Source organism: Mandrillus leucophaeus, unplaced genomic scaffold (assembly GCF_000951045.1).
Source record: "Mandrillus leucophaeus isolate KB7577 unplaced genomic scaffold, Mleu.le_1.0 Scaffold1288, whole genome shotgun sequence".
Taxonomy (NCBI): Eukaryota; Metazoa; Chordata; class Mammalia; order Primates; family Cercopithecidae; genus Mandrillus; species Mandrillus leucophaeus.
Genome location: NW_012101241.1, coordinates 405731 through 418710, shown reverse-complemented (window position 1 = coordinate 418710; position 12980 = coordinate 405731). Strand labels below are relative to the sequence as shown.

Here is a 12980-nt window from a genome sequence, read left to right as displayed (position 1 = left end):
AAGGAGTCACAAAAGCTCTATTTTCTTTTAGAGGCAGAGTCTTGCTCTGTTGCTTAGGCTGGAGTACAGCAGCACAGTCATAGCTCACTACAGCCTCAAACTCCTGGTCTCAAGCAATTCTGCCACCTCAGCCTCTTGAGGAGCTGGGACTATACTTGGCTAATCTTTAAATTTATTTATTTATTTATTTTTTGTGGAGACAAAGTCTCACTGTGTTGCCCAGGCTAGTCTCAAACTCCTGCCTCAAGCAGTCCTCGCAATGTGGCCTCCCAAAGTGCTGGCCTTATAGGCTTGAGCTACTGTGCCCAGCCCACAAAAGCAAACCTTCCACCAGAATTGAAAATTGCATTTGTTGTTGGTGGACCCTGTCATCCTGTGGTTGTTAGAAAGTTCTCACTCTGCCTTTCCATAGCCACAGTTGTCAGATGCTACCTAACTTCAGCAATATGTTTTTCCAGGACAGCAAGCAGTGCGTTTTCATTCATCCCGCCATCAGGCCATGAGTGGGAAGAAGGTGGGGCTGGGACCTAGTAAATGTTCATGAAGTTTTCAGCGTTTGAATTCACTTCATTATTCAAGTCCTTTTCTTGGTGTAATACTAATTCTTGATGATGTGAAGAAGAGTTTATTTCCAATGTTCTTTTTTGTTTTTCAGGATGTATATACAAAGACGATATCTTTATGGTCGTATATCAATAGCCAGCTAGATGAGTTTTCTAATCCCTTCTTTGTGAATTATGAAAACCATGTGTTATATCCTGTTGCTAGTCTGAGTCATTTGGAATTGTGGGTAAACTATTATGTACGATGGAATCCACGGAAGAGACCTCAGGTATCTTTTTGTTTTTCTTTTCATGAATGAGAGAGTATGCTTTTTTTTCCAAGTAAAGATGGTGGTATGAAAATGTGTTAATGGTAGATATTAACATACCATACTAACGTCTTCTGCCCTTGCCTGTCAGGGTTCAATCCTTTGCATTCATGTTCCAGGAGGTTCTGCCCGTACACCAACTCTGATGCTGTTTGCTGGGTTAAAGTTAAAAACCTTAGCACTTCTGTCTCGTGCTGATGAGATACGTAAAATGCCATGTGTTCCAGTGCTTGACCCTTTGTCTTATAAACTACTTTACTGCAGGTCTGGAGGGTGAGGTGGCAGCCCTTCTCCCTGTTTCCACATAGACGTGGTAGAAAGACGTGGGAAATGCATCAGGTTACAGTACATAGACCCTGTTAGTCCAGCAGTAGGAGGGCAGGTTGCTGAGTCACAGAACAGGTGCTCCTTTGAAGAAGGGGGAGAGTTTGCCCCTCCCTGCCACACTTTTTCACTATAATATTTTCTGAGATTGAACAAAATTAGAGAATGGTGCACTACAGGGGCCAGTCCGCCAAGCCTGTGTCCTGTCTTTGTGTTCAGTGGCTGAGCTCTGGCTGCGGGTTCCTGAAGGGCTCCCCACATCCTCCACTGTGTTGTGGTTTGGATTCCGTCCTGCCCTGCACCCCCAATCTCCACCTGGGTGGCCAGGGCGTGATTGGTTCTGGGTGGTGAAGAAGACGGGTAGAGGCAGCCTGTACCTCCATGGACAGGTAACTGTCTGCTGAGACTTTTCTTTTTCTTATTTATTTATTTATTTATTTATTTATTTATTGTTTGAGACGGAGTCTTGCTCTGTCACCCAGGCTGGAGTGCAGTGGCATGAGCTTGGCTCACTGCAACCCCTGCCTCCCAGGCTCAAGTGATTCTCCTGCCCCGGCCTCCCAAGTAGCTGGGATTATAGGTGCACAGCACCACGCCTGGCAAATTTTTGTATTTTTAGTAGAGACAGGGTTTTGTCATGTTGGCCAGGCTAGTCTCAAACTCCTGACCTCAGGTGGTCCACCCGCCTCGGCCTCCCAAAGTGCTGGGATTATGGGCGTGCACCACTGGGCCAGGCCTGAAATTTTTCTTTTGAGTTGAATACTCTCAGAGTTTAACTGCAGTCCATCAGGAGCGTGTACGCAGGGCATTGTTGAACAGCATTGCTCTGTCAGCCAACGATACAGAAATCTGTCTTTCCTCTCCATCCTCCTGCTCCCCCATCCCTCTCACCTAGGGTATTCCTGATCTCCATATCATCTCCATGCTCCACTAGCCATGGGGCAGTCTGAACTGCTCATGTTCCTTTTCAGCTGCCTGGCCCTGGAACCTCAGGGATACGTCACTATAGTACCCCAGCCTGCCAGCTGGAAAGCTCCCTCACTGGTAGCCTTAGCTCCATGATCCATCTGCTGGGTGTGCCCCGCTGCCCCAGGCTGCTGCTTGGCCACTCCTTACTGGATCCTTTGCCCTCTACCACAGACCAGGCTGGTCATCACTTGCCTCCTCTTTCCCAGATGGCTTTCTGTTTTGTTCCACACAGCTTCTGCTGCAAATGCTTTTCTCCTCTGGACCCTCTGAGTTGGCCCTGCCACCCTTACGACCTCAGGAGTGTTTTCCAGAACACTGTGATCGGTGCTCACTCAGCCCAGTACTTGTACGCTGGGCCTGGGGAGGTGGGAAGGAGTCCTGGCTGTGGGGGAGCTCCTGCATCCCAGGGTTGCCCTTAGCCACATCTCCCCTGTACATGCCCTGCCCCTGCTTGAAGCAGATGCCCCATGTGAATGAGCTACCCTTTGTGTCTTCACATGTATGAAAACAACTAGTGTTTGGTCACCTCTTTCAGCTCTTCCCACAGTCTTCCTTGGATAGGAGAGACTTGCATCTGTGTCCCCTTCCCACTAGCCAGGGAGCTGCTGGGACTCATGCTGCCCTGGAGCCTTTCCTGTTGAGCGCCCTCTTCTCTGTTCACCTCGTGCTCTGGTGGCCCTATGTTTATTGCCCAAACTAGCCTACTTTGAGAAAGAGAGCGGAGGTGCTGGTAATAATCGGTCTGCAGAATTCCCCAGGGTATTCAATACTGCACTGGCGTATTTGCCTGCCTGCTGCTGCACCTACAGACCACAGGCTTTGAAACCACAGGGCCCTCAGGATCTAACATGGTGTTTGGCAACTAACAGAGACTCGACAAATGTGACTGACTGAACGCATGAGTGAATGAAGAGGCGCGCCCCTCAGCTGCAGGCCAGTTCCTCCCGCACATCTGCTCTCTCCAGCCCCTTGAACCTGCGTTTATTCCTGCTACCTCTGGTGGCTCTTGCCCCTCAGCCTACAGAGGACTCACACCTGCCCACCCTAAACGTGTCCTGTCCCCACTGGCCTCTCCCTCAGGTCTCCCCTCCACACCCAATCCTCTGGGATATTGGAACAGCCTTCCACCTACTCTCCCTGCCGCAGTCTGCCTTGAGTCCACGTTCCACCTTCCTGTGGAGAGGCCTTTTGCTCCTGCTTGACAGCCCAGACATCACCTTCTGTGGCTGCCCAATGGCTCCAGCTCCCCACGTCCTCTGCCACTTGGCTACCATCTGAGCTTCTGGCATCATCTTAGCTTCCTTCTTCCTCTTTAAAAAAAAAAAATTACATTTCTGGCCGGGCACAGTGACTCACGCCTGTAATCCTAGCACTTTGGGAGGCCGAGGTGGGCAGATCACGAGGTCAGAAGTTTGAGACCAGCCTGACCAGCATGGTGAAATCCTGTCTCTACTAAAAATACAAAAATTAGCCAGGCGTGGTAGTGCACGCCTGTAATCCCAGCTACTCAGGAAGCTGAGGCAGGAGAGTCGCTTGAACCCGGGAGGCGGAGGTTGCAGTGAGCCGAGATGAGATCGCGCCACTGCACTCCAGCCTAGGCGACAGAGTGAGACTCCGTCTCAAAAAAAAAAAGAAAATTATATTTATCTCTCCCTTTAGACTTCCTGCTCTGCAAGACTAGTCCCTGCTTATTATTAATTGATCTTTTAAGTTATTAATCTAATAACTGCTTGTCATTAGATTGAATCCTTCCCCAAATGAGAATTGAGTTTGAAGGCGAGCTGTCTTTGAAATGGCCCATGTGCCCAGAAACTATCAGTGAGCGTGAGAGGTTGCTGGTCCCATTAGCATCTTCTGTCCTGGCTTTCAGCCCAAGACGTCTATGTGCAGGGTGACCTGCTGCCCTGTCACTGGAGTCCAGGTCCAGCACTGCTCTCCTTTCTGACCTCAGGTGCATTATTTAAGATGCTAAACACAGGGGCCCATCAAGCACTTCTTGCCAGTCAGTGGTCAACTTGGGAACCAAAGCCTACATCCCCCTTCCAGCACCTTCCTCTTCACTGGTGTGTATTTCTGCTTAGGCATTTTGCTGAGTTTTTCCGTCCTGGGTGGCTTCTATTTCACCTGTTTTAGCAACAGGGAAGACAGGCTACAGAGTGTCAGAAGTCACTGTGTTATTTAAATCACACAGGGTTACCAGGTAATATTCTTGGTGACTCAAAGGACCAGGTGGTTGGTGGAATGTCATTAACATTAGCAGAAAATCCAACAGAACTATGCCTGATCTGAAGTGCCTTTGGCTAAACGGAGCCTCTCGATTACTGCAGGAGGCCCCCGTGCCCCCGCCATGCTCTCCCTTGTGCAGCAGGTTGCAGAGGTGAAGAAATGCTGAGCAGCAGAGAGGGTTAGAGTGGGGTCCCACGGGGGCATACCCAGGCTCAGATTCTTGCCCCCCACGTGAGGCAGGGAACAGATCTTTCCTAAAACCTACAAACTGCGTGACAGATCTGTTCCCAGATGTGGCCAGATTCTCACACACGTAAGCGAAGTCACCTGCAATGATGATGATGGAAACCACAGCAAAAGCGCCTGTAAGCTGCAGTCCTCTTGTGTGCCAGTGGGCTGTGTACACACATGACCCCAGTTAACACTCCCAGCAATTCCACGATGCAGAGAATGAGGGAAGGGTCAGACAAGCAGTGACTTGGTTGAGATCTTGCTGCCCAGTGCGTGTAGTTGTGGAAGGATGCCCCCGACGGGGTCAGATCCCGTCTCTGCAGTGACTCACCGCCTGATCTGCGGCAGGGTCCTGAGCCTTGCTGGGACCTCACAGGGGATTATTGATCAGGAAGTGAATCCATTCCAAGTGCACTGTGCTCGGAGGGTAATAGGTGGGTGGTCCTGCTTTTTGCATTCTCCCTCCACTGTGCTACACAGAAGAGAGAACCAAGAAAGAGTACATGGGCCACAGCTTGTTATCCTATATGCAATAGGCATGGGTCGGACACCTCCTAGGTGTGGACAACAGTGTGTTGGGGAATGGGCTGGGCCTTGGTGATGATGGACGCTGGGGAGGTAGGTTGGAGTTTGGACTTCATTCCAGGGTTTGTGGGAACCATCCCAGGGTTTGCATGACAAAGCCAACTGTATGTTCTAGAAAGCTCACTCTGGCGGCATCGAGGTGGATGGGAATGGGGGTTGGGGAGTGCAGTGAAGACAGGCAGAGATCAGTGGCTGGTGTGGGTGTCCAGTGACAGGGCCTGAGGAGCCAGGTGGGGCAGAGAGGAGGAGGAAGAGAGGGGAGGGGAGGGAGTACGGGGGTAAACAGCAGGGGAGATGCAAGCCTGTTGGGCCTCTTTTCTCTGAGAAGGCAGTAGCTCGATTGGCTGCCGAGAAAGGGGTTCTCTGGGCATCCATCAGAGGATGGCTGGGTGTGGAAGGCCCATGGGCATCCTGTTTCCTTTGGGACTGTCTTGCCTTATGTCTTGTGATGCTAGCACCCATGGGGCAAACATGACTGGCCCTTAGATGGGAATTTTCTCTAACGCAATCCTCTGTTTAAGCCTCCGAGTTTTCTATTCCTTCAGGCATGCCCTTGATTTGTTGCAAATGAACATATGTGAGTAGGCCGGCGCGGTGGCTTATGCCTGTAATCCCAGCACTTTGGGAGTCCAAGGTGGGCAGATCACTTGAGGTCAGGAGTTCGAGACTAGCCTGGCCAACATAGTGAAACCCCATCTCTATTAAAAATATAAAAATTAGACACAGTGGTGGCGAGCACCTGTAATCCCAGCTGCTCAGGAGGCTGAGGCAGGAGAATCGCTTGAATTTGGGAGGTGGAGGTTGCAGTGAGCTGAGATCGTGCCTCCAGCCTGGGAGAGAGAGTGAGACTGCACTCCGCCTCAAAAAAAAAAAAAAAAAAAAAGAAAAATATGTGAGAAAAGATGCAAACAGCTGGTGAAGAAGTGATAGCAGTGCGTTTGAGCAGTGCTGGGCCTCTGCCCTGGGTGTGTGTCAGTGGTGTATTTCCCTGCGTGTCTTGCTTCTTGCTGAGGCCACATGCCCGTAGATGGATAATGGGAGCTTGATTGCAAGGCCTTCCCTTATCTGATCAGAATTAAATGATCCTACAGACAGGAAAATATACCAGATGGGTCCTAAGGGTAAGAGAGGAGCTGGTGCCACCTCCCAGAGGCCCCTGGGATCTGCCTTTGCCATCACACTCCACTCCTGTCCCCTCTCTTCTTCCTGTGACCTGCCCAAGGGGGCCATTTGTTCTCAGCCCACTGGGTGCTGGTTACTGAGCACCCTGTTATTAGAGGGACCTGGCTGCTGTCTTGCAGTCTTGCTTTCATCCTCCTTCCGTCTCCGCCCTCTCTCCAGGAGGGCTGATCACCGTTGGCACACACGGTGGTACAGCTCAGTCTTTGAGGGAGTGGGGGCAGGACCTGGTGAAAGGTGAGCCAGAGGGCCAGGCTGGAACCAGACTGCAGAGGGCCTTGAGGCCCCTCTCAGGGCAGGGGGAAGAAGCCCCTGGAAGGTGTTAAGTGGCCAGTCACAGGGCCTGGCTGAGGCTTAGGAGCCAGCCCTATGGCTGCTGTTTACACACGGGATCAGAGACCAGGGAAGGCTGGAGAGCTCCCCAGACACCACCCTGTTTCTCCCTCAGACCCAGTCTGAGGCTCTGGTCAGCCTTGCCCCCAGCCAAAGAGCTCCAGGCGAGAAAAGCTGGGTCTTGGATGTCTCGCACCCTAGTAGCTGCTGGGGACAGCTTCTTAGGCGAGTGGGTTGGGTGCTATGACTATAAAATAGCAGGACTGGATGTCCCATATGCCCCAGGAAAACCTTTCTTGTTTATATTCACCCCTGTCTCGCAGTTGATGGGTTTAAAAGAGAAAAGCTAATTAGGGTGAGGCATTGCGGTGATGCTGAGCAAGGAGCAAGGGCCTGGTCCCTTGGGGAGGCTCCCCACCCCCACCGGCACCGCCCGCTCCAGGGGGCTTCTGGCAGATCCTGCTCCGGTTGATGGAAACACAGCTTCAAGTTGTAGAAAGTGCTGATTGCACAGAAGGATTTTCAGTCAGCAGAGCTATTTATAAAAATGCAAAAATACAGAGATAATGGAGATGCTGGAAAGGGGTCTGCGTGTAAACATTTCTGACGCAGTCTTGAGGACACTGCTTGCGCCGAGTCTGCACACGGTGCCCTTGGTTGATCCGTGGTGCGCAGTGTCCCCGCGCCTGCTTGTCTTCTGAGAAACTGTGGGAGCCTCCCCATGGTGCCTTTTCATCCCGGCTCAGCAGCTCAGCCTCCGGAGCTGCAGGACAGCCTCAGTGGCAGCCAAAGCTCATGGAATGGGGTCCCATTGTCCACCTGACGCGAGATGAGTCAACGCCTCAGGAGACTTTGGCCACTCCAGGAGTCTGGGTGGTGAAAAACTCCTGAAGCCAACAGCATCTCCATGTGGAAGTGCTGTGGTAGGAGGATGGCCTGATAATGCAGCTTTGTCTCTGTTCCCTCCAGATGCCCATTCACCAGAATCTCAAGGAGCTGCTGGCCGTCAGGGCGGAGCTGCAGAAGCGTGTGGAGGGCCTGCAGCGGGAGGTGGCCACACGTGCTGTCTCATCCTCATCTGAGCGGGGCTCCTCGCCCTCCCACTCCGCCACCTCCGTCCACACCTCAGTCTGACGAGCGAGGCCACCCTGCTGCCCCACTGTCTGCCAGCGGCTCAGGAAAGGGGCCTGGCCATCACCGTTATGGCTGTAGCTTGTGATCTTGTCTTTTAGGATTACGCCCAGGGACCATTTGTGTGGCTAGGTGACAGCTCCCACTGTTGGCAAGTGCTTTTTGTTTTGTGAACAGCCCGTTACCCTCCTGTCAGCGGTTTCACAGGGGAGCCGTCTGTCACATCCACCCTGTGAAGCAACTTCTAGCGTCCAGGCAGCTTGGGAGAAACTAAGTGAATGGATTGCAGTACTGAGGTTCAAGAAAGCTGTGCGCCATTTCTTTCCAAGTTAAATCCTTCAGTAACAACAAACACCATTCACTTCAAGACGCATTGCCAGCCCCATGGCTTCCCTCAGCTCTTGGCCACAACTTGAAAACTGTTTTGAATGAAGTACTTGGGGAGAAGACAGACCACTGCCCTCTGTTCCACAGTTCTCTTCATGCACGGGGTCCTCCTGTAACAATTACTGTTGTGTACATACAAGGTATTTTTAGAGAAGAGAAACAGGCCTTTATTTTCCTATGTCCTTTTTTACGTTTAGAATAGTCACCTGAGGAGAGATCAGCTCAACTGTACTGTGGGAGAAATTATTTTCCAACAAACCTCATGCTCATTTTTCTGTGGTGCATTTGAAATGGGATTTGAACATGGTCATTTCAAGGACAACGTGTTCTGTCCTCACCTCACTCTGGTACTCACCTCTTGGGGCGGCTCAGCCCATTCATGGGGACAGCACCAAGCGGCCATGCTCAGTCTTCCAGCCCCGCTGAGGGTAAACCGAAGCCTCTGGCAGCTGTGCACAGGTGCTGGCCTCTCGCTCCTTCAAGGAGCGCTGCCTGTCACTCGCTCCTGGGCTGTCTGGCCATGCTTCCCACCACCACTTTACCGCTGCCAGCTGCCAGGATCAAAGCAAGTCTGCTCTTATGTTATTTGCCTGTATGGAATCATTTCTCATTTTATCACAGTTCCTTCAACTCAGCTTACTCACATGGCTGCCTGTTAATATTTGAAAGCAGCCACTGTGCTGTGGCTTTGGTTTGGAAAAGCATAGCACGCACTTCCCTTGGTTTTCCCTTCCCAGAGCCGACCACAGCTGGTCAGCCCTCTTCCCGCTCCCGAACCTTTACTGACTGACTGTGAGCTCTGTGACTCCATCAGTCCTCGCAGGAATTAATTTACCACCCATTGATTCAATCCACTTGTGCGCCATAGCTCTGAGCTCCTCTGTGTGACATGCCACAGATGATTATTGCACACCTGGGTCCTGCCCCAGCAGGCCATGCCCCTCCCTCATGCTGTGCCCGTTGCTGCAACTTCCCCCCACCCCACCACGGGCTGCAGGAATTCAGCCTTTAGAGGCAGAGGCGGCTGCAGCGGCTCCTAAGGTCAAACCCCAGCGTGACTGCATAACAACGTTAGCTGGCTGTTTTCAAATTACTGGATTCCAGGCAAAGTCCTACAAATTGACCTTATTTTTGAAAATATGTTAAGGGTTTTTTTAATAGAGAATGGATTTTTTTAAAAAAAACTGGGAGCCTCCTGATTCTTACTGAAAATTATCCTTCTATAAGAGAGCAGAGAGATTTATTCAAGGTAATTTGATAACCTAAAATCAATTCTCCATTTTTATCACATGTGGGATTTGTTGCTAAATCATATTCGACATTAGCTTTTATGTTCCTGACATATCTGAACGTTATTTATGAATGGATAAACTGGATTATAGATATACTGATTTTTTTTTTAATGGGGACATTTCCCATTTTCTTCTCAGACATATGTAATCCCCTGGCTGACCAGGACTATTAAACATAGTGTGGACTGGATGATGCCTTCGACAAACCAGAGAAGCCAAGTTGTGGGGAGCTGGTGCCTGGAGTGGGCCCTGTGCACCTCACCTGGCGGAGGCTGGGGGGCTCCGTCAGCAGGACCCTACAGACTCCTATTCCATTTTAAAGAAGCACAACGGGTCATTTCCCTTTGTATGTTCCTAGTGCAGAACTGTTTCTAAAACATCTTGAAGTATAGTTTTGTTATCCAAGCAATTTTTGTTTTATGTGTACTAGAATGCGAAACCTTTACGGTTCAGGTTTTTAAAAACTGGTACAGTATTGTATTTGTCTCATCTGTTGCACTGTATTTCAATCTGTAATTAAAATGATCTTATGTTTGCTCCCTGGTCTTTTTTAAGTATCTCAGATTTTTCCTTTGAGGAAAATCAGTAATAAAATCACATGGATTGAACGTTGACTGTGTGTCAAGCACAGTTAATATATGTGAAGTACCTTTATGTGATTTAATTCATTCACTAAATCATAAACGTGTCATGGGGCTTGCGTATTTTGGCTGAAACAGGAAATACTGACTGTGAAGTCAGAAATGCCCTCAGCTCTAACCTTGAGAAAATGTGGACGACTTGGAGAAAGGTCTGGAGACACCTGAGAGTCAGCGCGATGAGGCAGTCCTTCGTGCGCAAGCACAGTGCCTTCTAAGGCCCCAAACTGCCCCCACCCCAGAGGAGTGTTCACCTTTTCAGGGCTAAAAAGGCCTGGATGAATTTGCAGCACCCTTGGTGTCCTGTGTGTGTCGGTCTTCTTGTGAAGGGTATGGGGTCCCTGTCCTTCTCCACACACGTCACTACTGAGTGAGCCAGAGCGCCCGGTATTTATTAGGCACAGAGGATGCCCAGGGGGCTGCTTGCCACTCAGCCTTCCCCAGCAGTGAGATCAGAGCAGCAAGCAAGGCCAGGAGGGCCGCTGCACCAGGCCCCCGCTAGCCACGCAGAACTCTGCACAGGAGAGGTACCTGGTGGTCTCAGGTTTGAGAGGACCTGGTGCTGTTTCACTAGAAGCAAAGGTTGGCAAAACAGAACGAAACAACCGGCCTCCATGTTAAAACCCGGGGTCCACTGCATCTTGTTTTCATGGTGAAATGCCCTGAAATGTCTTCTCAATTTGAAGCTAAGATGCCAGCTGATGAGAAGGACAGACTTTATCCCAAACAGGCCACTCTCCATGAGGTTGCAACAAGTGACGAAGTGCAGGGTCCCTTTCTCACTCAGCTTTCTGGTTGAAACAACTGCACATAACCTCCACTGGTTACTAGCCTGCTTTGAAGGCGGCAGAGTAGTCGATTTGGGATTTGCGAGCCTGGGACTCTGCTGCTTCCAGACCCCCAACTGGGCAGCCCCGGACTCGGCAACCCATGTAGCCTGGGAGCGGCCCCGCAGCACTCTGCTCCTGCCTCTGCCCTCTCTAACCCCAGGACATTGGTCGCTCCACATCCCCTGGCCTTAGCTGCTTGTACAGTGAGGGGCCACTCTTGGAAGTCCTGACACCGAGCTAGTCACTGAAGGGTAAATGCAAGCTTCTAGAGAAAAACCTTCGGCTGGGGGCGGGGGGAGGTCAGCTCTGCATCATAAATTACTTTAGGGAAGGCCGGGCGCGGTGGCTCAAGCCTGTAATCCCAGCACTTTGGGAGGCCGAGACGGGTGGATCACGAGGTCAGGAGATCGAGACCATCCTGGCTAATATGGTGAAACCCCGTCTCTACTAAAAAATACGAAAAACTAGCCGGGCGAGGTGGCGGGCGCCCGTAGTCCCAGTTACTCGGGAGGCTGAGGCGGGAGAATGGCGTGAACCCGGGAGGCGGAGCTTGCAGTGAGCTGAGATCCGGCCACTGCACTCCAGCCTGGGCGACAGAGCGAGACTCCGTCTCAAAAAAAAAAAAAAAAAAAAAAATTACTTTAGGGAAAAGTAGCAACACTTGACCAAGGGCGTGCTGTAACACCATCAGAAGACAAGGATCTGCTTGGTGCCATTTTATTTAATGCAAACACGAGACAGTTTACAACTCGCACCTGGACACAAGCACATGAACAGATGTACAGGGAATTCTAGAATTTTGAGATCAGTCTCCATTTCTTCCTCAGGGCCCCGGCACTGAACCCCAGCCACTGTCCCAGAGCCTCCCCTCTGGGTCCCACCCCAGAAGCCACCCACACCTCCTTCTGCCCATCTTTATCTTTCCTTGAGCTGTGACTTCACCCAGCATGTGCTCAGAGTTGTTACAAATTTTCTCTGCCAAATTAAGCTGATAGAAATTAGCCCCTTTCAACCAGTCCTTCCAGTCCACCGTGTCTCCCCTCTCACCTGGGACAGGTCCATGCTGGCCAGTTCAAACTTCAGCTAGACACACGGTGACTAGAGCCCGCGAGGCTTCTGCAGGTGGCAGTGTCGAGCAAGTTAAGATGTATGTGGGAAGGAGAAGCTCCTGAAATGAACGTTCTGCAAGCAGAAGGCTGAGGGGTCTTCCAGGCATGTCCAGTCACTAGGAGCCGCCACCGGTGGGCTTGAGTGCCAGGCTCCAGGCTCCAGAAAGCACCCGGGTGGGTAAGGGAGAGCAAAATGGGTCTCAACTGCAGTCAGTGCTACTGCGAATGTGGTTTCACAGACAGTACAGATTCTACATCACAGCTCTAGGGTTTCAAGGACTTTGCCATCCGATAGGCCTCACCATAAAGATAAGGTGGACAACCCCTGAGGTCACGCTGTCCAGGTGGCGACAGGCCACGCATGCCAAAAGCCCCCACAGCCACCTCCAGCCCAGCACCAGCCAGAGGGTGGGGCCATCAGCTCTTGATGTACTCGGTGTCAGGGAGGGACAAGCCTGACAAAATTCACAATCTGGCCAATAAGTGCGGGAGGCCCTGGAAACAGGCCAATCCTGCAAGCCACTCCACCCTCACTAACTTCCTGAAGCACTGGAGGCTTCTTGACACCAGGCCAAGGTTTCTTTCCTTCACGGCACCACGCAGAGACATTTCTGCAGTGCTGCAGGTCCCCCTTCAGCCACACAGTCCAGGTCTGTCAGGGATTACAGGCCTGAGCAGGAAAAGGGGTGGTAAGGAGCCCACAGGCACGCACTGGGAATGGCCTCACGAGGCAGCCTGGAGACACAGTGCTACAACTGACTACCCTCCACGACAGGCATGTTTGCAGAACAGACACGAGGCATGCGTTAGACAGATGCATGTGGGGCTACAGATTCCAGTGGTTTCCTTAAGAAACTGGAGTTGGCTCACCCCGC

The 12980-nt window shown here is 51.2% G+C and overlaps 1 long non-coding RNA gene across 1 annotated transcript; it reads left to right on the top strand.

Annotated features, from left to right (window-relative positions):
• Positions 1-655: 655 nt before the first annotated feature.
• LOC105533807 lies at positions 656-10064 on the top strand. Its single transcript, XR_001005174.1, has 2 exons — positions 656-832; positions 7688-10064. It is a non-coding gene; the product is annotated as an uncharacterized LOC105533807 (long non-coding RNA).
• The last annotated feature ends 2916 nt before the right edge of the window (positions 10065-12980 follow it).